General features: G+C 48.1%; 1 protein-coding gene across 3 annotated transcripts in view; it reads left to right on the top strand.

Moving 5' to 3' along the window:
• LOC149340213 (uncharacterized) overlaps positions 1-23,758 on the top strand; it is a 70,140-nt gene that overhangs the window by 6,944 nt on the left and 39,438 nt on the right. Inside the window, exon 1 of one of the 3 annotated variants that reach the window (XM_089548979.1) lies at positions 8,141-8,159. The exons of the other annotated variants lie outside the window; for them this stretch is intronic. The gene's annotated coding sequence lies outside the window, so the exon portion shown is untranslated. Of the gene's footprint in view, positions 1-8,140; positions 8,160-23,758 lie in introns of those variants that run through there. 3 annotated transcript variants of the gene reach the window in all.

The following is a 23,758-nucleotide window of genomic DNA, read 5'->3' as shown; positions in this document are numbered from 1 at the left end:
GCGTTCCGTGGACTCCCTGGCAGCGCTGCAACACGCTGTCGCGTTCCACTCCTAAAGGCGAAGCTTAAGCGTCATTAATGAGCAGTTAATTAATGCACCAACAAAATGGGCAGTGAACAATCGGGTAGCAGAATGCAGCACTCAGGCTTTCGCCTTTCACCACTTTAGCCGCTAAAGTTCCTCGTAATTTTTGTTCATGAAGGATGTTGGAGAAAATGGGTACATTTCATCGAGTAAGTGGAACTGCTAATTTAAATGCGCATCCATCTGAGCCGGGAACATTTCACGGAAAGAGGTAGCTCTTCATTCTCACTTCTTGCTGGTTATTGGGTACCGATGTAGATCTCTGCTGGGTAGGTGATGGCAGTTATGATGGAAGCTTTTCTTTTTTTTTTTGTAGACGGTGATGGCCGGTAGTCCTCCGGGGAAAGGATAAAGGAAAGGAAAGGTGGCCGGCACGCATTTAATTGATGTTCAATGGGATAGACTTTGCTCTGCATTGGTCATTATGCAATGACGGAAGCGGCGAATATTTTTCCGGCACTGCTTCACTCTCCAGTTTGTGCAAGGTCCAGTTTTTCCACATTTCCTTGCAGCTAAGCCCTATTTTTGACAGGCACTGCCTTTCCAGTTCCTAATCAGTGGCTGCGTCCTTTGACAGGTCCATTCTTCAGCCTTTTCTTTTGGAACAGTTCCTGTTGGGTGAAGTGGCATTGAGAACAATTCGATAAAGTTCGCCGCGCAAGTGCCACTGATTGAACCAAACATGCAAGAACATTTTTTAATATGTATCTGGGAGTAGCCCGGCGAACACTATACGGAAAGGTAGACCACAAGTCTGTTCTTCAGCCATGTGTCTTTTGGAGCAGTTCCCTTTGGGTGAAGAGGCATTAACAATTCCACAAAGTGCACCGCGCAAGTGCCACTAATTGAACCAAGCACGAACATTTTTGATATCGAGCTTATTAAGGCTACGCGGGCTTGCTAAGGTTAGATGTTGTGTACGATAATTTCGCGAACAGCACTAGCAACCTTTCCTCTCTGTGGAACCTCACGCTTCCGCTCTAAATAAGGCTAAGCAGAATTCCTGTGTACTGGTTGTGTCCAGCGCCGCTAAATGGAAGGGGCCACTTATCGCCAGCATCGGCTCACGTCTGCTCGTCGCGTAGGTTTCGTGGCGTTCTCCTTTCGCTTTCCTGGGGTCGTGCACAAGCGTTTTTCATATATTGGTTCCGGGTGTACGGCAGAGTGGGTATACCTTTACGAGGGATGCAGCCTCAGGCAGGAATTATGCGGTGCACAGGGACGGCGGTCCAGGTTTGTCCGGTAGGTTCGTGCTCGCCGCGGCCGCTTTTGGCGTGCGAAGAAGGGAGAGGAGGGAGTGGGGAGGGAGACAGGGGAGGGTGCGCAAATCAGAAGGGCACGTTCGTTCGGGAGCGCTTTCTCTTGGGCGTCCACCGGTGAGGAAAGAGGTCAGTGCGGTCAGACAAAAGCTCGACCGGAAGCCGGCGACCAGGAAGCGGAGCATCGATTCCGGGAGACCAGAACGCATCGCACTCTCTCGCGTCCAATCTGCCTCTCCTCCCCCTCGCAAAGCGGCGTCTCGCATTCCGTCCTGACCGCGCGGACCCCCAGGCACACCGCTGTCGGGCCGACGTCGAAGCTATTGCTTGTGGATATACGCTGCAGTTGTATACTTTGTTGTCGTTGGGAAAGTTTCTCTCTGCGCCCCCCTGTGCGTTCTGTAGCAGGCAGAGCTTATTATTTTTCAACAGTTCGATAACAGCCCTAAACTACAGAATGTACTAAATGGTTAATTACGCTCTCAAGAAAAAAATTCACTTCTGCCTTTGCAAGAAACTTAGGAGAGAAGACATGGAGGGGGGAAAGGGGGGTATTTGTTGAGAAAAAAGTTAACTGCATAAAAAGTAGTTTCTGTTTCTATACCTGTGGGAGTAATCGTTGGCTACATGCTGAGAAGGCACTGTGTTTCGGATTGCTTGTATTTCTACTTACGCTCGGTCGGGTCTCGCGTTGGACTCGTGAGGGTGCGGATAGACGGTATTTTTCGACCTTTCCTTCACCAATTTATAATGAATATTATGAAGACATTGGCAGTTGATGTAACGTGCGCAACCGCTGAGCTAAGAGGAAGCGGGCTACACTTCCCCGACTTCCGTATATACAAGTCCGATCTGGAGGCCTCGTTTTCGTTCTTTTCCGCATTCTCCGCGTCGTACTGGTGCAAGGTACATCGTTAAAATGAAACGCATTCCTTTGAGCGTCAACAGCAAACACTACGACTTTCTCGGCACTACGGGACTCTCTTCGCAGGCGCCTGAAGAGAAACAAAGGAAAGGAAATAGGAGAGTGAAGGGATTACCGGGTTCTGGCTCCTTCCGGTACGCGCATACCGCGTGCTGAGAGGCCAAGCACGGCATAGTAAAAAAAAAAGAGTATAAAAGCGAAACGGGTTTGCCTCCGATCGCCGCGAAAAGTGACCGTCTTTTGCCAGTGCGGCGCGCTTGCAATTCTTCTCTTGTCTATTTAGGGAAACTGTATCGCGCACAAGGTCGCATTATGTGCGGTGACTTGTGGGCATTGTTCAAGGGGATATCGACTGCAGCGGGCCACAGGGCGATAGTCCCGATTTAGTACAACGCAAAAAATAAGCTCACGAAGCAGCAGCAAGTCCATGGTTTGGAGAATGCTGGTCCACATCAGGCACGCTAGTACACAAAAAGGCTACAGCCAAAAGGCATCAATTTATTTGGCGACCGGTGCAGTGCGCTGAGGGTAAATGTGTTAACAGCAGGTTTTGACTAAGTTAGCCGCTGCAACTGCTAACTGCTTTATGTCTTCTCGTGGTTTAAAGCCGAGATGTTCAGGCTACGCCAGACAGTGTTGTGTCGGGATCTAAAGCGGCGTATCGGTGAAGCCATGCACGTGTCGTTTCCCGAGTGAAATGCAGGCGCGCCGAGGGTATTCGAGCGCGTGTTGTAGCAGTCAAAACAGGTGCGCTTGTCGTGGTTACCGTTGGCGTTCACGCCAATCGAAATTCGGCGGGTGGCAGTGAAATTCATGCGACGTTTTACACTTCAGAGTTTTCGGTACCAACTCTCTGCATACGTTAGCAACTCTATGTCAACAAATTGTCCGAGGCGTCGACTATTAATAGGCCACTTTTCGACGCCAACAATTAGTTGGCATTACGCTTTGGCATAACGCCGGCAGATTCCAAGGTCTCTGAATTTATTCCAATTCTTGTTAGCCTTCATGTCCTCTTTGCATGATGTAGAGAATGGCGATGGTGTTTTGGACGAGAGGTGAGAGTCTGCTTTGTGTGCTTCTTGCTGCCTATTTCTGCACGTTGCTATATTTTGCGCACACAACACACTGAACTGGTACCATGTCGCGGCCTAGTTACCCGCCGTGCACATTGAGGAATTCTTTTAAACGGGCGTAGCGCAGGTGCTCAGAGATTTTGTTCGATGGCTGTAAAAGTAATTCTTTCCAAGGCGAGCGTCCTCACCGTCGCCGTATATGCTCCTTCGCCCCCCCCCCCCCCCCCCCACCCCCTCTCCCCCGCCTCAGTGCTGACTCTTGTTTACCATACAAGAAGGCTCAGAGTCAGGGTTTCTTCATGTAATAGGCTTCTAAGCCTCAAAAAGTGAAGCGAAGAGGCGTGCAATACGGGATAAGTAGGGCAGCCCCCCCCCCCCCCCAAAAAAAAAAAAAAAAAAGGTGTCCTGCCCGCACCGTTTTTGTCACAAAGGTTTTAAGGCAATATAAAAGAAATAGGCAATTAATCTTAACGCGGACCCATTTCTGTCTTGTCCAATGAAAAGTGCGCAAACAGGCGGACAGCTACAATGCTGACGGCAGCTCTTACCATATTAGGCCGTTTTGGCAATCACCAATTGTCGGAAACGCCAGCAGGTTGTCTCTTTTCGGGTCTCTTTTTGAGAGCACGGTAGTCAGCGAGAATGTTCCAGCATTCATTTCGTACGTTTAAGTATTTATGTCCTCGAAAAGGTTTTGGCGTCGATCATTTATAGAGCTCTCGCGCCACGATCTTTTTGTGGCTGGACCGAAGTGAATCCAAAAAATGGAGCCGAACCCTGTCACAGAAGGTCCAGCGTTGGAAACTAGCAACAGTTTTACGAACCAGTGCAGGAGGCAGTGTGCGGGAAAACTTAAAATTCGATAGGCAGAGCTGAAGGAAACGAATGACAAAAAAGAATGTGAAGTTCCGTGAAACTCAAGTGAAACTAGCTCTTGCAAAAACTCACCCGATCCATGAAAAGGAAAGACAAAAGTAATCACCATGCTATACTCTTTCCCACAAATTGTCAGCACTGAAGAGAAAGCTACTGCTCCCTTTATAAAGCCAGACAGCTCGTATAGGCGAAGCGACGAGCCCTACAAGGTTGTAAAAAGCGTACGAAATTCAGTGTAAGGAATTATTTGCCTGAGGGATCGTTCACTGGCTCCTAATTCTGAAAAAGGAAAAATATGCGTTGTTGACAGAGCCATGACATCATCGATGCATGTAAGTATAAGGGCAGCAGGTTAGAACAACAGACACTTAAAGGAGTGCACGCTTCAAGACAGTATTCCACTGGAGCTTGCATCGTAGACTCATAGGTGACTATGAACATGTCTACATTACACTACACCTGCCGTTGCTTACGGCGCCATATTTTTTTCTTTCGCTCTCTACGAGCTTTAGCAGTGCTACTGCCACAGTAAACGTACGCAGTGTTACTGTCGTACGTACTAGCACAAAGGTGCTCCAGCTGTCCCAGCATTTGCGGCAGGCGACAAACCGCCGCCAAAATGTTCGCGCAGAAATCGTGCTATCTTGGCTTTAAGGACAAACTCGCCGCTCTCTCCTTGCGTGTTCTACTCACTATCATGCCGGTTTCGGCGCTGTGGCGCGCACCTCGACCGTCCCGGGCGGCCGTCTTATCGGTGAAAGCGGCCACACGTTTTGCACGCAGTGCCTCGCGTAGCCGATGCCCCACATCTTGGATCACCCGCCGACTTCCGGTGCGTACGCTGTGCCGTTTGTGAGCATCGAGCAACGGGGTTCCAACGTGCAACAAGGCTGCACTCCTCCCGGAAGTGATCGGCGCGCTTGATGCGACTCATTGGGAGGTGTAATTCGAAGTGCGGCACACGGTCTCTCAATTATCACGGTGCTTTTGCCAAAGCACAGACCGGCGTGGTGATTGCCAGGTGTGAAATCTGACTTAATGCATTTGAAAACCTCAAACGCACCATACCAGAAACCAGTCAATTCGTTCCAGAAACGATGTAGTTCCGTTTCAGTCTATGTGGACTGAAAAACAAAATGTAGGTTATCCTTAATATTTCATCGGGCGCCAGGTTCCTATAAGGCGAGATACATGACAACAGAAGCTGTTTTTGGTAAACGACTCTGTGCAATGGCATCAGCACGAAAAAGGTTGGTGTTGAGCAGAGAGCGCTGTTTAAAATAATCTATTTCCGAAATAACTGACCGAATTTTCGCCCCACAAAATGACGCACCTTCCTTCCAGTCAACGGAGGCATCAAACCGCACTAAAGTAGGCAGCGTCGGACATCATTCGGGTGCATAGGCCGGGGAAGAAAATCATGATCTGTCGAGTTTTCTTCTTCTCTATTTCCTCTCTTCTCTTTGCTTACAGTTTCTTCTTGAGCTGGCAACTGTAGACAACCGGAATTGAAGGAGAAACAGCCGCCGTCTACTGTGCGTCATCAAATATACATTTAATCCGCGTGATCAGCCACGGGGTATTATTGAGGGGCATGAGGGGCGAATCCGAAAGCGCGAACGTCGTTTTTTTGCAGTTACGCACCAACCGGACGCTTGGAACGCGTGGCACGCCTTGGCGATGCACATTTGTGCGTGACATCACTGTCATTCCATGCCTGAAGCGAAGAAACAATTGGCCACGGTGCCGAATGCTTGTTTCGGCAATGACGTTTGTCCCACGGACCCTCCTGGCTCCTTACCAATGGGGCCCCATTAGCGCGCCTACAACTACACGGTGGGGGAAGCAGCTTGGTGGGCTGCGATAGCATTTTCGCCTAAGCGTTGTAGTCTGACAATATCTACAGTCTTTGCCAAAAGTATACAGCCCAAGGCGTCTGCTTCTGAGCCCTGCAGCGCGGCCCCTCTTGCATACTCAGGGACCCTAACCTCACGGAAATGGGAGTAACTGAAGTCCTCAGTCCTCCCAAGCTTAGGACTGTCAATTGTGCGCCCCGCTACATGGCTTGCAAGCAAATCGCTTGGGATGCATATTTTTGATCTTATCTCAGTAGAATAGCGCATTGTAGAAGTAGGCACGGATGACATAAATGAGGCAAACTTTCAGTGCAAGGCTGAGAAAATCCTGTGTCTTCACACAACGCACAGCCTTGCGTGAGAAAAAATTTATTTCTGCTATGTCACGCAAATTATTGAGAATGTCTGCAAGTATAAAAGGATGCACATGCTTCATACACCGCTTTCGGTACCAGGTAAATTGGTTGTGCGGCAGTGCTATTTCGAATTTGTTTCCAAGCACGCGAGTAAAGGCAATGTTTACAGCTGACTGCATATTATCTCCGATCGTGCAAGTGCGTGCACGTAGGCTTCTAATAATCTACCTGCAGAAAGTTGGTAATCGTATGCATCGTTTCTGTGTATCCTGTTGGTTTGTGGTGTACTCCTGATATTACGTGTTACCAACTTCAGTAAAACACGCTTTTGGGCAAGTTGGTAGCATTCTTGCAGTGTTCGTCCGTGTTTTGAGTGTTCCTTCTCTGAATGTGTGTGTGCCTCTTCGCTGCCGGGACGATTCAAGAGTGTTACCAACAAATCTGAACTTTAACCTTTGTAACGTGATCATGCGTTTGTCATTCAGAAACCTGCTAGTATTATCAACTGACTTGATCGCCTGTTCGAATTACATTTTTTAGCGATCATGATAACCTCTGCCCTGAAGAAACACTTAGAATAAAGTTGGTACCGTGCATTAGCTTCACCTTATCTACCGATATATAACAGTGGCCATTCTTTAGCTACGTTATTACTGTCGGCGAACATTTTAGCGAACCTTCACAAGCATGAAATCGGAAGACTTAAGGCAGCCTCCTTCAAGAAGACACATTAGTGAATGATTTTAGTTGAAAAAGTTTAATGCTACTGGGTGCAAAGAAGTTTCTATTTAACTTATGCCGGTACACTATGAGCAGAAAGACGTAAAAAGGTAATAAGCTGTCCTCGAGCACATTCCGCTTTATAAAAGGGACCGCTCTTGCTTCTTTTTTACCCCCATATAGGCGTATTCGTGCTTTGAGAGCAGAATAATGAACAAGAGACGATGTACAGCAACAAAGTTTACAAAGCGCAAAGTGATGAGCTACCGTAAAAATTTACTACGTTGTTCTAGCTACAAACGAAGGGCTTCAGTCAAGGGCATGTGTGCGAGGAACTGGCGCTTGCACTGTGTTTCTGCTACGTGCTTCTCCGTTGATCATCTTGAAGCATTTCGCAAGAGGCACTTTCATTTGTAAACCTGGTGTTCGCCGTGCGCGAAGCCGCGAAGGCGGCCATGACACTGATCGTTTTGGCTCACTTCAACGATTCTCGGGGGAAAAAAAAGCACTTGGAAAAGCTTTTGGCTTAATTGCGCCGTTTTAGCCCATCGAGCACGTTTTACGCGTCTCAATCTTCATGATTTATAATTTTGTTCGACTCCAGCGTGCGGAAGGTGATAAAGAGCTTGCTTAGGGGGAACGTATCGCACCATCATCGGGGAGGTATAAGGGTGCCAGTCGGGCCATGACCTCTCCGAGTTGTTTACACCTGCTCAGCTCGATGAAAAAAGAGAGAAAGGCGGCACAGAAATGCAGGTAAATGGAATGCGCACATCCAGTAGCACGTGCTGCCAGGACGCGCCCGGTGGCCGCAGCTGGGAATCACGCCCGTCGCAGGGCGTGATTTAGCGCTGCGCATTTCCGCCTACGCTCTGCCTTGCCGATAAAAGGAAAGTAAAAACGTGCAGCGTTGTGGCAGCTTCAGTGGGTGTCAGCGCACTGGAAGCCAAGTTCACAAAGCTAGTCGCATATACGAGCGGTTCGTGATTGGCGGTAAAGACCCGCACGTATGTATACCACTCTGTCCCTCTTATCTGGACTGACCGGCTCATGGTTACCAGTAGAGTTTGCACCACTGTAACTTGGCAGCAGCTTCAGCAGTTCGAGCGGCGGATAGCGGACTCTCCTTCTACACTAAAAAAAAAGGTAGTAAAAAGGTAGTAAGTGCAGCAGTGACTAACTCTGACCTCATTTTACTACTTTTTATCAGCTATTTACTACCCTCTTCAAGGTATAGTTAGCAAAAGTAGCCCTGGCTGCCTTTTTACTAACTATGGTCGCTAGTTACTACCTAGGTAGTAACCGTTCCTTTAACCCTAAAATAAAGTCAGATAACTTACACAGATTGTCGAGCCAATAAATTGCTTTTGTAATTAAACATTTCTGCAGGGACATATGGTTAGGTGTACTAAGCTGTTTCTACAATCTCAACTTCATAATTAAATCCTGGTATCTTAGCTCTACTGGTAAGAACCGCTAGCCCATAAATGAGAGTCTGATTTACGGACTATATAAGACTGAAAAAGGTTTACCTGTGCACGCGCAATGCCCGAGTGTGACTCTTTCTGATTTGTGCTTTTCCTGCATTCTGAATCTTTTTGTGCGCACGGTAAGTTTAAACCTAAGCGTGTAATTTATGGCCAGCGTGCTCTGATAGCTCTGTCTGGATTCGGGAATTCGTCAAATTGACTATGAAGCTGTTTTTTATTTTTCGAGCACGCATAAATTTGACAAGCCACGCCAGCACACCGTACGATGAATCTATAGCAACATATGCGAGTTTCTATTCATTTTCTTAGTAAATAGTACTAGCTTCCCGTTACTAACAGCGGGTAGCAGCCGTTACTAACTCAATGGGTTAGGAACTGTTGCTAACCTTCCCGTTACGAACTGCAGTTACTAACAGGTTAGTAACATTTGTTACAACCAGTTACTACCCCAAAGTTAGTAAGTACTACTACTTTTTTTCTAAGAGTGTAGAAAGCTGAACCGAACTTCGACCACCGAAACTTCTACTGACGCGCGCGTGCCGTTCGGGTGGCATGGATTCGAGGCGAGTCATGCATCGCGAACTCAGCTTGTGTTAACGAGTCATTCGTGAGCCTTGATTCTTTGTAGAGTCGATGCACGCTTTGCAAGTTCCAGCTGTTTATGTGCGAACAGGACCGGAAGTGGCGCTCTATCAACCGGAAACATAGAAATGAGTGTTGTTCGTGAGAGTTACTTCCAACTTGCTGCCGCCCCTCTACTATGCCTTAATATATGCGCGCTCACATTTTATCTTTTCTCTTTAGTGGACATCCAATGTTAAGAAAAGGCTGCAGAGGAATTAGTCGCTAACAATGAAAATTCGGTGGCTAAATTTGTTTCCCATTGCAGTGTAGTGACCCCGTCACCAATGCACTAGGATTTCGCCCACTTGTGTTTGCGGGCAGATTCAAGGGCAGTTACCCCGGACTCAGATAAAACGCCGGAATCTGGGGGAAACAATGGGCCAAGGACATCCAAAGCTACGCTTTGAGGAGCCGCGTTTGTTTTGTTGTTTGTTTCCAGCGGCTGCCGACATGCAATGGCAGCGTCTCACCGCGCACTCTCCACTATTCTCATTCGCGCGATTAATTTCTTCGATTACGAAAGTGGGACAGTGCCGTGCGAACAGGCGCCTGCTTTCGGCCGCGCACATTTTATGGGCCGCGCCGCCGTTCCAGCGGCAGCTTGCGTACTGCGCGGCCACGGCGACGGCGGCCGAGCGCATCGGATTCGCGCCCACTGGTTGTTGCGGCACGCTGCGAGCTGCTGCTGCTGCGGCTTCCCGGGCCAACTTTCACGCGCGAGTAAGCGGCCGCACTGCACGCGAGATTGCGCACTCTGATAAAGGTCCGGGCTGGCTCCGCCTGAAAAAGGTTGCTTTCGGAACATCGGCGTGCGTACCAGAAACGATGTCCGGCTCGTGCGTGTGTGCCCGAAGTGCAATGGCATCTCCCCCTACTCGCCGGAAAAACCTCGGAATTCAAACTGAAGCAACCGCGTTGCTGGCCTTGGAGGTAACTATTTTGAGTTTAAGGTTGCGGCTGCTTTTGCTGGGAAGAGGAGGCGAATTGCTAGAAAAGCGGATATGTTCTGTACGCGAGTCTATCCCCCTGCGTCAGCGAGAGGATGTTGACGTCAACCATACTTGCCTTCCCCTCATGACTTCTTTTGTAAATTAGTGACCCACTGCTTGTTCAATAGAACTGAAAGGAGCTATCGGAACTCGCTTCGCCGGAGCTGACGTTATGTTGCTAGTAAGCGTATTCTTGTCATCTCGTCATTGCTGCCGTGCTTGTTGGCGGAGTGGCAGGTCTGCAGAGAATCGCTACTGCTGCGCATTAGTTATCATTATCATCATCATGATCATCGTACAGGCTGAATATATTTCACGACAAAATCCTTTCCCATCGATCTACAGCTGTATTTGCCTTGTGCCAGTCGTGGCCAACGTGTGAAACATTGCCCTCAGCTTTATCATCACCTTTGCTCCTACCAGTCACAAAATGGATCTTTTTTTTTGTATTGACATGTTGAGACGATGCACACGTGAAACCTTTCTTTGTTTCCCTGCACTGAAATAATCTGACCGTTGCAAAAAAAAGCTTATTTCCGGCAGATTTCAGGGCCCCTTCATGCGATGGGTCCCGCAAATGAAGCGACTTCAGATAATGCGAAGAAGGTCGTTTATTTTACTCAGTAACCTCTCACTCTCAAGGCATAAGTAAGAAGCTGTCTCTCGTTACCTGCTAACTAGTATGAAGAGGATGCCGAACAAAAAGCTAAGACTTGCGACATGCTTCTACTGATAAACAGATAAATTAGCGCTCGGGCAACCTCTCAAAAGGAAGGCCGTAATTGGCGGCTGCTTGACGCCTGCGTGGCGGCATTCCTTCTGGTTGCGCCATCAGCAGAACAATGCCTTGCCTTCGTTATTGAGAGCGTTTGTTTCAAGGAACTCCCGGTCTTACTCTAGCTGAAGAAACAGATTACAGCTTCTCTTCCTGTCTCATACAGAGGGTCGAACAGTACAATATGACTACGAACGTCTACTGGATTGGGAAACGCTAAGACGGTAGGGTTGCCCCATGATGACGTAAAAAATTTACAGCGGTTATACTTACGATGAGGCCCATAGCTAACGGATCTTGAAAGCCACTTTTGAGTAGCCCAGAACTATGCAAGCATACCTGACTTTACCTCATAAACGGCTTAGCCGCAAAATGATCGCTTTGGTTAGTGGGCGGGTTAGACTTTAGCCAACGAAAACTGTATCGAATAAAAAATTCGGCAAAAGAGTCTGAGAAAATTATCGCCGTGTTTATGGTTGGAGTGCGTGGTTAATAGCGACTGTGGTTTTAAGAGGGTTCTGCTTTCAACAAAACTTCGTTCGACACAGCTCTGACAACTATGTCATGGGAAACGCCGAGGCCTAATGCCATGTGGTTCGCGCTACAATTTATACATTGCCAGGAATGCCAAATATGCTCTCTACCAGTGTTAAAACCCGGAATTTTAGTCCTGGATCTCTAACCGTTAAGTAGTTTACCTCAGACATGTTCGGCAGGTTCTTTACCTGGCTCGTTATCCGTCCGTTCAACGGTAAGGGCTCCGGTTGTACAGATGGTCGGCGAATTAGCCGAGTGGCTCGGTAGAAAGCATGAGGGGGCTAACAGTGCTCGTTTCACATGGGTTCGATGCAGCAACGGTAATAAATAACGGTCAAGGAGCGTATTTTGTAAAGAAATTTTTCCTTCATTCTTTTGCCTTTGGTCTGCCAAGTTTTCGATGCGAGGTCTGGTAATTAGCGGCAGTGCAAGAGCTAGGTGTCTGTACTTCCACCATTTTTTCCTGGTGCCGCACGCGCGTGGCGACGGCATTCACAGGTGGGTAGTTTTAACGCATTTTCGATGCACACAAGTCTCGAAGCTGTCGTCTCAGGCTTCTACCTCCCGCATTCCTACTGGAAGATATTGAGATCTCGAGATTGAGTACGGCTCGCAGTTGGCCTCAAATAATAACAGAGGCAAACAAGTGGATCGCGCAATGAACGGGAAGACAATTGTAGCTGCTTAACTAAGCTGTAAAACTGCTCAGTTATTGTCTTCAATTCTTGCGCATGAGCTCGCCAGTGGCATGCGTGAGAAAGAGCAAAAAACAAACAAAAAGGGCTTCACGAGCATCACATATACCATAGCTTTGTCTCGTCTTTCAAGAGGGAGGTGTTGTTAAAGGGCTGGCACTTAATGCGGATGGAGCAACGTTTTTTTGCCCTGGCTTAGTTTTTTACTTACACGAAAAATCGTCTCCGTGATCTTCCTTCCCTTCTCCCGTTTCTCGCGCGACTAATTGAAGTTTACAAGCGTACAAGAATGTTACTCTGTGTGCGCACGATGTACCCTCCTGAGTTGTTTCTGTACCTCTCAGTCTCTGTAAACAAAATTCTTTTCTCACGCGAACAATGCAGTCGCGTTCGCGGGATTCCGCAAACGGAAGCTCTTGTGTCGCAAAGTAAACTGAGCTGTGTTCCCACGGCCGACGGACGCGTCGTTGTTTGTTTTGAGCCGCGCTGTTGGGGCGCAGGTACGGCGCCTTTCAGCGTTGACATGAGAAATTCTTGTTACGAAAATGACGCTGCGCTGGCGAAAGGCTTAGCAACGACGGCGAATATGTCCTCCCAGCATTGTTCGTTTTTTTTTTGTCTGCCTTCAGTTGCAAGGCTCCCACCGCTCCCTACGTGTCTCGACACCGCCATGAAGTGCCGCCCTGTCCCACTCTTTTGTGACGCAAGAAACGTCGCTCATCAAGAGAGAATGACCTCGTAGCTGTGTCATTGTCCCCACGCTCCTAAATGAGGTTAATTCTGCGAGGCATCAAAGCTCTACTTTTTAAATGTGGCGGGTGCTTTTTTTAATGCAGAAGTTTCCTGCAGAAACCTTGAAGCCACATCTCTAGCGAGGTCTTTTGTTGACGCAGAGGATAACAAAAAGAAAAGGCAGAAGGTTGGCGGCTTTAAAGTGAGGGGACTTGCTTTTTTACAAACAAAAAAGCTTACACGCCGGCAGTAGCAACCGCCAGCTTTTGTTCGGGTAGTCGCCTAAGAAAAGACAGCAAGGAATGGTTTGGTCACCTTTTGTATTGTCATTGCTATTAAATTTAGTTACCGTAATGTGATATCCGTAAGAACAACGATGTTTCGGAAGGAAAACTAATTTTTTTTGCAGAAATTTGGTACTGCTTCTCTGTTTACCCGCATTTCTGGTTTGGAAAATGATGAGTGGCTAAGGCATTCCGCTGATCAGCACTAATCCGCTGCTTAAATCGCGGCAATGGTGGCCGCATTTTGAATGAGGCAGAAACCGTCACACCCTTGTACCGAGATTTTGTTGCTCGTTAAGGTTATTCGAAATAAATCCGCTGTACTCTTCACGATGTGGTTTGTAAGTCCACACTATTGTTTTGGCGTTTGTGAATAGGTTAATAAATAAATAACCAATCGAATTGCGACTTCTAGTACCTAGACGCTCTTCAAAAATGCCCTCATTCCTTTTCTGCGGTCATCATTCGAGTAATCCCGATGCGCATGCTTGATAAACATAACTGCTGCGAGGATGTAATTACTAGCTACAGATGCTTTTTTTTTTTTTACGACAAAGCATTGCAGACCTACAATCAGCAGTTTAAGCGTTCTTAGTTCTGAAATGTAGTCGCGAAGGCTAAGTTTCTAATGCATTCCGTTGCGAGCAGCTGCAAGCTATATTATAACTACAGAAACGACGGTTTCACAGGCACTGAAGAAGCTGGCGGCCTCAAATCACTACTGTCGGCGGAGAAGACGTTGGGAAAGAACTACGTGCCTTTTTTAACTTTGACACGAAAGCTGTCAACATGACGGAAGCCCGGAACGAATGAGTATAGGGGATGCTTTTTTTTATTTGTAGTTTTTCATCAATGGGAGATTATTAAAAGCAGAAGAAAAAGAAACCATCTGCCGGTGGTGAGATACGTACCTGGGACCTCCGAATTTCGCGTCCGCTGCTCTACCAACTGAGCTACGGCGACGGCCGTTACGTCAGTCTTCTGCTTTCTGAAGCTGTCAAGCTTGAATGTATTTATAGCGAGACAACGTAAATGCAGTAAAAGCACTGGTTTGAACCTGAAGAAGAGGGCATATGTTGGGTTTTGTATTCTTGTCAAATACCTGGGGCAGCACACGAAAAAGAAAGAAGCACGGGCTCGGCTCAGGTGCCTCGGCATGATCATAACTCTGCTGCCTGCATTATATGGCGACGCGAATGCGAAATAAGTGTTGCACCTTTCGCCTAAGGTTCGCTGCGCTTTCGTCCCTATGACGCGAGGCAGTGACCCTAGATACACGTGTTACTCACTTGCCTCGGCGCGACCTCGTGTTCGCGATGTGCGAGCGTCGTGGCGCGTGCGTGCACGGGTTGCCGCAACTCGAATTTGAATGGCACGCCTCGAACATGTGGCGCTGGAGAGGGAGCAGCGAACGCTGCCGAGTGCACCCCTCGAGGCTTTCGGCGTTCCGTCACGCGCGCGCAATTCTCTGTGCACCCTCGTCGCGCCGCCTTCTGTCGCCAGGCATGTCGCAAGCCGAAGGGGGATGGGGGGCAGCTCATCCGGTGGCTTGCATAATGGCTGGGCAGGCGGGCTTCACCTTCGTACACGATCACTGGTCGCTTTTTCTTCTCTTTGTTTTCTGCTTTTGGCGCCTGCACAAATGGAGGCATTTGCGCCACGCCGCGTCTTCAACAATATCCGGGGGGACCTTGGACACACCGCGAGGAGGCAGAGAACGTCGGTGGTGCCAAGTCTCCGAGGAAAGTGGGCCTTCGAGCATACTATGGTGGAGCTAGCTGCTGGGTTTTTATGGGCCGAGGCATCGCGAACGGGATGGGTGTGCTGGTCTCGTAGCACCAAAGCGTGCGCGATTCGCCGTGTCGCAATGGTGAAACGCGCTGGGCGAGGGAGCTCTCTAGAGTACCGGAAGGAAGTGTTTGCAACCCGGGCCATACTTGGTAGTACGCAACGGAGGAGGTGGGTGGGAAGTAAAATTAAAGAAACGGGGTCTGAGAGCTGTCATCCGGTGAGCCGCGGATCATCCGGTGGTAGATTTCGTAAAGTGGTCAGTGCATCACTGCATATTGAGTTCTTACGCAAATAAAAAAGGAAGAACATGCTTCTTTGGGACATATCTGTTCGAAGACAAAGTATGGACGCTTTTGTAGCATTTCCCTCACATCTCAAAAAGAAAGTGATGTAGTGCGAAGTAGCGAAAATACTTGTAAAATAAAAGAAAAATATTTTGTGGAATGCTTTCCTTCACCTCAATATCCTTAAAAGAACCTCATGTTTGCTCTAGTCCGAGTGCAGGTAAATAAAGGAAGAATGTAAAATTAAACTAGAAAAAATAAACAAATAGAAAGACAGAAATGAAGAACAAAAACGAAGAAGGAGAAAGAAGGTAAGAAAGGAAGAAATCAAGAAAGGAAGGTTACACCGTCTTTAATAAGGAAATAAAAAAAAAGTACATGCACACTTGAAGCTCTGGGCGCAACTGTCGCAGAAATGCATTCCCACAGGTTACCCGTAGCAGCTCATGCATTATTCCAAGGAGGGTATCGTCTTATTTTGCGTCTACCGCTTCTTTTTGTCCTTCGAAGATCACTTGGATAACATGTATAACCAGTGTTCCTACCTACCTATATGCAGTGTGCGCTATGCATGATAATGCATACAGCGCATGCTTTTGACCACGCGGTGCTCTTGATTTTTAACGAGGGCAGTCCTGGAGTACAGACACAAAACGTGACGCCACAGTTCGGACGCAGATTGTGTCCGCGTACGCAAAACTATAGGCGTAAGCCCTTCAGCGCATTTCTGCGTTAAAACGATATTATTAATAACGCACTGACAAGATAAGTGTTGGCAGCTCTCGCGAACATGTCCGCACGCAGAAGGCAAACTCCCGATCCGTCTCCAAATCTGCGGTGTCACTGCTATATTCATCACTGACAACCTCGGCGATCATACACCGGTACGAACACAAGCACTTTGCTCACAATAACTTCGCTACTATTTCAACTACTGTTAGGGAAATATACCCCCTCATTTATCCAGCCTTACCACAGGACTTTCTCCTGAACGCAAAAGTGCAATGACTTTACGCCGAGGTACGACGAGGAGTATTGTTTGCTAATGGTCTCTGCTCGCGCGCTATCTTTTTTTCTTCCCCACGCACTACCTCTTCCTAATCGAGTGCTGCGCGGACCAGAGAACTCAGCGTTGCACTCATTTATCTGCGTACGTGCTACGCGGCGTGAGGAGCACGTCACGTCTTCAGAGATGAAAAGGTTACATCCCGTCTTGTTTGGCACGTACTGTTTTGCAGGAGAGCATCACGAAGCCGACTTATATAGCGGACGTTGACATCAGATGTCTTTTTCGTGTGTTGCTGAAAGGTAATGCAAAACACGTGAAAAGGGGAGTTTGCTAAACTTTCCTGGAGGGAGCTGCGTCATTTGAGATTGCATAGAGGGCACCTGTTTTCGCATACTTTCCCCTTCTTCGTACAGCCCTATTTCTTATAGTCCTATTTTTTTTAAAACGCAAATGACACATAGGAGCAGTCTTGGAAGATCTTAAAGGCTCAATGTTTCAAGCTCCCCTGTTTTTGTGGCGTAAACGAGGTAAAATAATAGTGCACATCCTAAGAAAACAAAGAGCAGCCATACGTTTCCATCGTGCTCTTGGCGTTGGGGTTGAATGTCGAATCTGCCACTTGCTTCTCGACCTTCGGGAAAGCCTCACATGGGCATGTGACGTTCGCGTCATTTGGATGGGGCCAACGAACAAGACGAATAGAAATTTGTATTCGCAAGATTTGTTAATGCGTGAAAAGAGCAAAAAGCACCCAGCGCATCATGCTGGTAATAGAGAGAGCTACATGCCCCATCGTATGGAGAATATGAATTTCAGATGCAGCTGCACAAGCGATAAAACGCCGGAAAAAGTGCAGCCTTAGGGGCTGATCTCCATAAGTGAAGAGCGTGGCTGGTGACCTAGCGAGACAAGCAACCGGTGTCGAAACGAGATGTTTTGATGGGGTTTACAGCTTGACTGACAGCCGCCGGTCGTGGGAGTTGAGGAATTTTTTCTTTTAGTGGAGTCAGCCGCCACAATATTCTTAGAAGGGTATCCCCGAACTTCCAAAGCCGTCGCTACTGAACGGAACCTGGACGGAACGATGAAAGGAACATGGTGCGCAGACACACGAATTGTGTACTCTTTTGCATTTCTCATCAAAAGGCCGAAATTGTTGAGAAAAGACTAACAGTGAATATAGTGAAAAAGGCCTTGGCTGCCTTTAGTTTTGGCTTGCCGGGTGGACTTTGTAATCGACAGCGCGACACCGTGAAGCCGGTGGGTTTGTTTTGGAACTGGGCTGTCCATATCCTAAATCGATATAAAAAAACGGAGCCCACATACCTGACAGACAAAGGAGACGAGGTCGTCAGGACTGCACCAGTCCCGTCAACTTCCTCTCCTGTGAATGTATTTTATTTTAGCGCAGCACGTTGTCGATTTAATACCATGAACCAACTTGCCCAGCAAGGCAAGTTGGTTCAGTTAACCTTAAGTTAACCTATATTTGTTTTTTGAATTTGTATTCTTGCTTTTTTGCTATGATTCATCCTCATCCTTGATACTGATTAAATGCTATGAGTCATCCTCATCCTTGATACTGAATAAAAAATCTTGCCAGTTCTATTGCTCAAACGTCGACTGCCAATAATAACGCGGCAAGACAATTATTCGGAAAAAAATCTCCTGTAATACAGATTTCATAGGTTGTATTAGCAAAACTATGCACTCCAGCACTGCGAGATAGGCAAGTGCAAGAAAGCTGGACAACCTTGAGAGAGGGTAAGACGACGGTTCGTGGCCATTTCAGAGAATAAACACGCTACTAAGAACAAACTGCATTTATTTAAGTGTTTTTTTTTTTCGCAGACACCCAACGCTTAACGTTTAAGCTAAAGAGGACGAACGAGCCTTCTCGACGACGCTCGCAGAACTCTCCTTTTTTTTTTTTTGCCAGCTAGTTTCTGCTTCGATGCAGCAACTGCTCCTTGAACTTGTATTGGCTCACTTATCTTCTCTGCTGACCTGCCGGGGCGACGAAGGTATAGCGCACCGCTGATGCCTCCAGCGTGCCGCGGCGTTACGCGTGGATGCCGCTCGCCTTGAGACGGCATTGAAGGCCCCTGGGCGTGTGCCTCCTTGTGTAGGCGCGCGGGAAGACGTCCTTCGCTGCGCTGAGGACATTGGCCGGAGCGTGACGTCGCTGGTGCGATGTGCGCGTATCAGCTCACTCTGTGCGGGGCTCGTTGCAGTGATGTCAGAGAACAACACTGAAAATAGGCGGTGGCCTTTTGAGCGCGGTGCTTTTTGGTGCCGTCGCCACATCGATTTACGGAGACGTTACTGGCAGAATTAGAAAGCTGTTTTGAAGCCTCCTCCGGCTAGGAGGACCAAGCCATTATTCAAGGAGACCGAGGCGAAAGGAAATAAAAAAGGCGTTTCTGCACATTCAAGTTTTGTGGAGGTTGAAAATCGCAGTGAAGTAAAGAAATCCATGCTGTCACGTTAAAGATCCCCAGGTGGTCGAAATTTTCGGAGCCCTTCACTACGGTGTCTCTCATAGCCTGCGTAGCTTTGGGACGTGAAACCCCAAGAAACCAAACCAAACCAAGTATCAGTGTTTGAACATAAAGTTAACATTAATTAGCTTAAGTCTGCTTGAAACAGGCATTTGCTGGTGTACACACTTTGTTGGGAACTTCATGCGAGAACTGTCTTAATGTGTACCCGCTGTAATAATCGTGTAAAAATAACTTTGGCGACGAAATGCATTTTCTTTGTATCCAGTGTGGATTTCTTGATTTTTATTGATGCACTGCGCAATTTTCGTACTGAAAATAAAACCGCGTACACCGATTACAGGTACCGTGCGAAAACGGCGATGCAATGTAGGGCTTTGTGCTAATATTGTGCTCTTTAAACATTTGTCCGCGGGCCTATATACCGTGAAAAGAGTCAGCAGGGCTGAGACTGTGCTCCAGTGAGGGTGCGTAGGCTTGCGCAAAGCGATTACTACTATGTCCTTAGAAAGCTGGAGCCTCTGCGCGTTGCCCACAGCGTCAGCTATTCCGTTTCAGGCGAGTATTAACAAGAGCGGCATTCCGGAAGGGCGTATATGGCTTGTGGCCTGTACTCCCGAGTTAATGTATTCCGAGCGCAGAGTCTTCGCATTTTTCTAGCTACGCTAGCTCGCAGAGCTTTCCAAGGTAAACACAAGGGTGCGATGCTCGACCCCGCCCATCACTACCGGTATATTGCTGTCTACCCTCTTCCGCATTCGCCCTTGAGGTAACGGCCGTGCGATGCCTTGGAAATGTTCGCTGGTGAAGTCATTTGTTTGCTCAGACGGGCCTGTAGTTTTTGCGCTGAGTTATTACCGTCATGCTACGAACACCTTGGATGAACTAACATAAAGATCATATTCTGAAGCCTATTTCTTCAAGTCTATCTACGGCCTTCGTCAGTAACTGTCATCGATACCTGACACGAGACCAGGTAGGAGGGTTTGGTTTATGGTTTATGGGGGTTTAAAGTCCCAAAGCGACTCAGGCTATGAGAGGCGCCGTAGTGAAGGGCTCCGGAAATTTCGACCACCTGGGGTTCTTTAACGTGCACTGACATCGCAGAAGGGGCGCATAGATTAAGTTCGAATCTACATGAATGTTGTATTTGCTTTCTCCTGTTTAAAAAATACGCGCAGTAATGACGTCACGCTAATCGTAATCAAGGCGGTCATTTTCGTTTCGCAATAGAAAGAAGCCACATTTTCTCGTTTTTCTTAACGGAACACGTCACTGATCTCTGTTATCACGTCGGTGTCGGAATGAAACAGGTGCGGTAAAGGTTAGATAAAAACATTATATTTTCCGGGTTTTATGTTAAGATACCTTCATCAAAACTATAAGCCAAGACGTCGGTTTGCGCAGGACTCGAGAGTGAAAACTGCACATGTAGAGTAAGCGGCATTCATAATCCCAAGCGGATGCTACGCACAGCGCTTTTCGTGCTATGTACTCAGTGTGACAGCAATGTCAAGAATATGGCACATAGTGAATAAAAGTTCATTGTACTGCTAAGCGCGCTGTTTGCCAGTGAGCTGGCATTGGTAAAGTTCTCATCACCGCCAAATTTTCGCCTTCCATTGCTGACATACCGCAGTGATTCTGCCAAGTCGGCAGTCATGGATTTTTCTACAAACAGCCACTTACAAAATCTTACAAGCAGAAATCCACACACACACACACACACACACACACACACACACACACACACACACACACACACACACACACACACACACACACACACACACACACACACACACACACACACACACACACGCACACGCACACGCACGCACGCACGCACGCACACACACACACACACACACACACACACACACACTCTCTCTCTCTCTCTGGGCGCGCGCGCCCAGAGAGAGAGATAGAGAGAGGCAGAGAGGAGAGAGAGACACACACACACACACACACACACACACACACACACACACACACACTCTCTCTCTCTCTCTCTCTCTCTCTCTCTCTCTCTCTCTGGGCGCGCGCGCCCAGAGAGAGAGATAGAGAGAGGCAGAGAGGAGAGGGACACACACACACACACACACACACACACACACACACACACACACACACACACACACACACACACACACACACACACACACACACACACACACACACACACACACACACACACACACACACACTGTGTGTGTGTGCTCTCTCCTCTCTGCCTCTCTCTATCTCTCTCTCTGGGCGCGCGCGATAGAGGCAGGCAATAAGAAGGAGCAAGAAGGACGCTGGCAGCGGAAGGAGTGCAGTGCCTTCCTGTTCAGAAAAATACACCGCAGCGATATATATTGTGCAAACTATGAAAGGGGTTCTACGTAACCGTTTGCTTTCTGGAAGTAAGCTGGCAGGAACAGGAGTAAATGATTTCTAACCTGACGAGGCTCTCTCAAGAAAAGAACGTGCTTTCATTAAAGTAAGTTTTGTCGCAGCACATCTGGTCTTGTGCGATGAAAGTATTCACAAGAAACACTGCAGAAAGGGGAAAGTGTTCGTAATCCTGTCAGGAGGAAAACTACAATTCTGCCCTCCATAACTTGTTCCGAATAGCGGTAGAGTCCGTAATTTTGTTTCTAATAGTTCTAGTTTTAATGGACACTTTGGGAAGCGCCTCATTCTGGCCTGTAGCCATCCGTCGTGCGCCCTCTACGCGCCCTCTAGACAAGCGCGCTGTCATGCGCACAGCACATATACATACGCATATGCGCACGTGCTCATGCACGGTCGCGCGCTCCCTTTTATACACACGAACATACAAGCCTTCGCATACAAGCACCAGCACACGCACCCTAAAACCATCAAAGCCGCGCACCACACACGAGCAAGCATGCACGTGTGCATATCTTACCTCCCGAGCATGCTCGCACACAAACACTCCGCCAGGTCGTGCAGTGTCAGGAAGCGCAGCCATTCTGGCGTGTCTGAGCAGAGAACAAAAGCAAAGGCTATTTCATCACAGTGGACAAAAGGGTTATTTGTCGATCGCAAGCGGAACGGGATGACTTTGCTGTCAGATGTCAGCGGCAAGAGATATGGGTTGCCTGTGACGGTGATAGCAGGCGAGGAGTGTAATTAGGACAGGGCCGTGATCTAGAATCCGGAACAGTAAACTGCTACGTTCGGTAGAGCGTGTAGACTGAGCAGAGGTATACATTTGAGGGATGGTACACTGTGGGTGCGGCTGAGCACGACACACTGAAAGTCGGGCCGAACGACGTGAATCACAATTGTATCGCCGGCGGGGATCGTCAGAACGGCTGTCGGGGAGAGTTACTAGATGAGGAACTGCAAACATGCTAATCGCTGTGACAATAGGTGTGAAGTCAAGCTCTTAGGTTGTCCTTGCATAGAAATCAGGGCACGGAGTGAGGCGCATGGACGGAGGGTACAAAGATAGCGATGGTGTCTTCTCTCGCGCCGATTACAGAAAGGGCAGGCACATTCAACTTTTATTTTGTGGGCCAGCATGCCTCTAAGGGTTAAAAGATAATAATCTTGTGACGTACGAAGACCAAGGAACTTATCGCTACTTATGTGGGACGGCACACTAACCTCCAAAAGAATTGTCAGTCCCGTAACAATTGATCGGTAGATGAAATGGGGACTGGTGCCGCAAATGAATTGCAAATTTCATGCTCCCTTGCCAACGTGGGTTGAATACGACGCCAGTCGCTCAAAGTGATGCGTTGAAATATGAATTCCAGCGGACATGCAGACCCATACGCGGTGCACCAGCGGTAACAAAGAGACTTCACATGCGTTAATCCTCGCTTCGAAACTTGCATCAATCTGGCGCGGTCTGCTACCGTCATGGATACATTTTAAATTACGGAGCAAGCCTAGACGCGTTTGTAGCCTCCGAGTTACTTCCCGTGATTGCAGCGCAGAGGAGTCCTCAGTTACTTTCACAGTTTTATGATGTAGGATGTGGTCGCATACTTCTCTTCGTTTTGCGACGTGACGTTCTTTGCCCTGTTAAAAAATGCAGTATGCGTGGGAAGCCGCAGTGATGCGAGAAAATATGTCAGGCTTTGGTACTGAAAGCAATGAGACAAAAAAAAAAAGGAAGCTCGAGGTCACATTCCGAGTTTTTCTTGTTCGTTTTCCGACACAGTGGTGTCGTATGGCTTTGCAACATTAAAGAAATGCAGACATGCTAGAGAATCACGCACCGAACGCTTTGTCTTTAAAAACGTTCGTCATTGCTAATTCTCCGTTCCTAATCTCCCCTTCTGCCAGTGAGCAGTAACAAGCCAGATAACGCAAGGTAAGCGACACATGTCTGTCATGTCTGGAAACTCGAACATCTATTTCAAGAACAGGTTGCCTTTCACAAGAAACACAATCAAGATAAGATACGAACACTGTTTCCTTCCCGTCATCCCTTTGCGCACGAAGTATAGCCTGGGCAAACACTCCGCGCGGCGGCACCGCACAGTGGGACCGTCCCGTCAGAAACTTCTGACAAGGTTACGTCTGCGTCCGTTCACTGAACCTGGCCAGTGTGTGACGGAGAAAGAGCGCACGCCATGGGGTGACGTCACACACGTGGGAGGCTTGCTTGATTGACTGCACGCGGATCTGGGCTGAGTGCTTGGTTTAAGACACGGCGGAAGCTGTATCTCGACGCGTCGCTTCGAGCCGGTCAAAGGTCGGGTAGAGAACTGGTTGCTCCGCACAGACAATGCCCGGTTGACAAACAATAGCAGCCGCTCGTTCACTGCGACCACCTACCTCCATCGCTGCGAACGACAGTGCTCCCACGCGACGCACGTGTGACCGAGTTTCGCTTTCGTTCGCTCATTAATACTTGATGCTGACATTCG

The sequence above is a fragment of the Amblyomma mixtum genome, chromosome 6 (assembly GCF_055824585.1).
Source record: "Amblyomma mixtum isolate Tamu chromosome 6, ASM5582458v1, whole genome shotgun sequence".
In the NCBI taxonomy this organism is placed as follows: domain Eukaryota; kingdom Metazoa; phylum Arthropoda; class Arachnida; order Ixodida; family Ixodidae; genus Amblyomma; species Amblyomma mixtum.
Note: the sequence above shows the minus strand (reverse complement) of the source record. Positions and strands in the feature narration are given on the sequence as shown.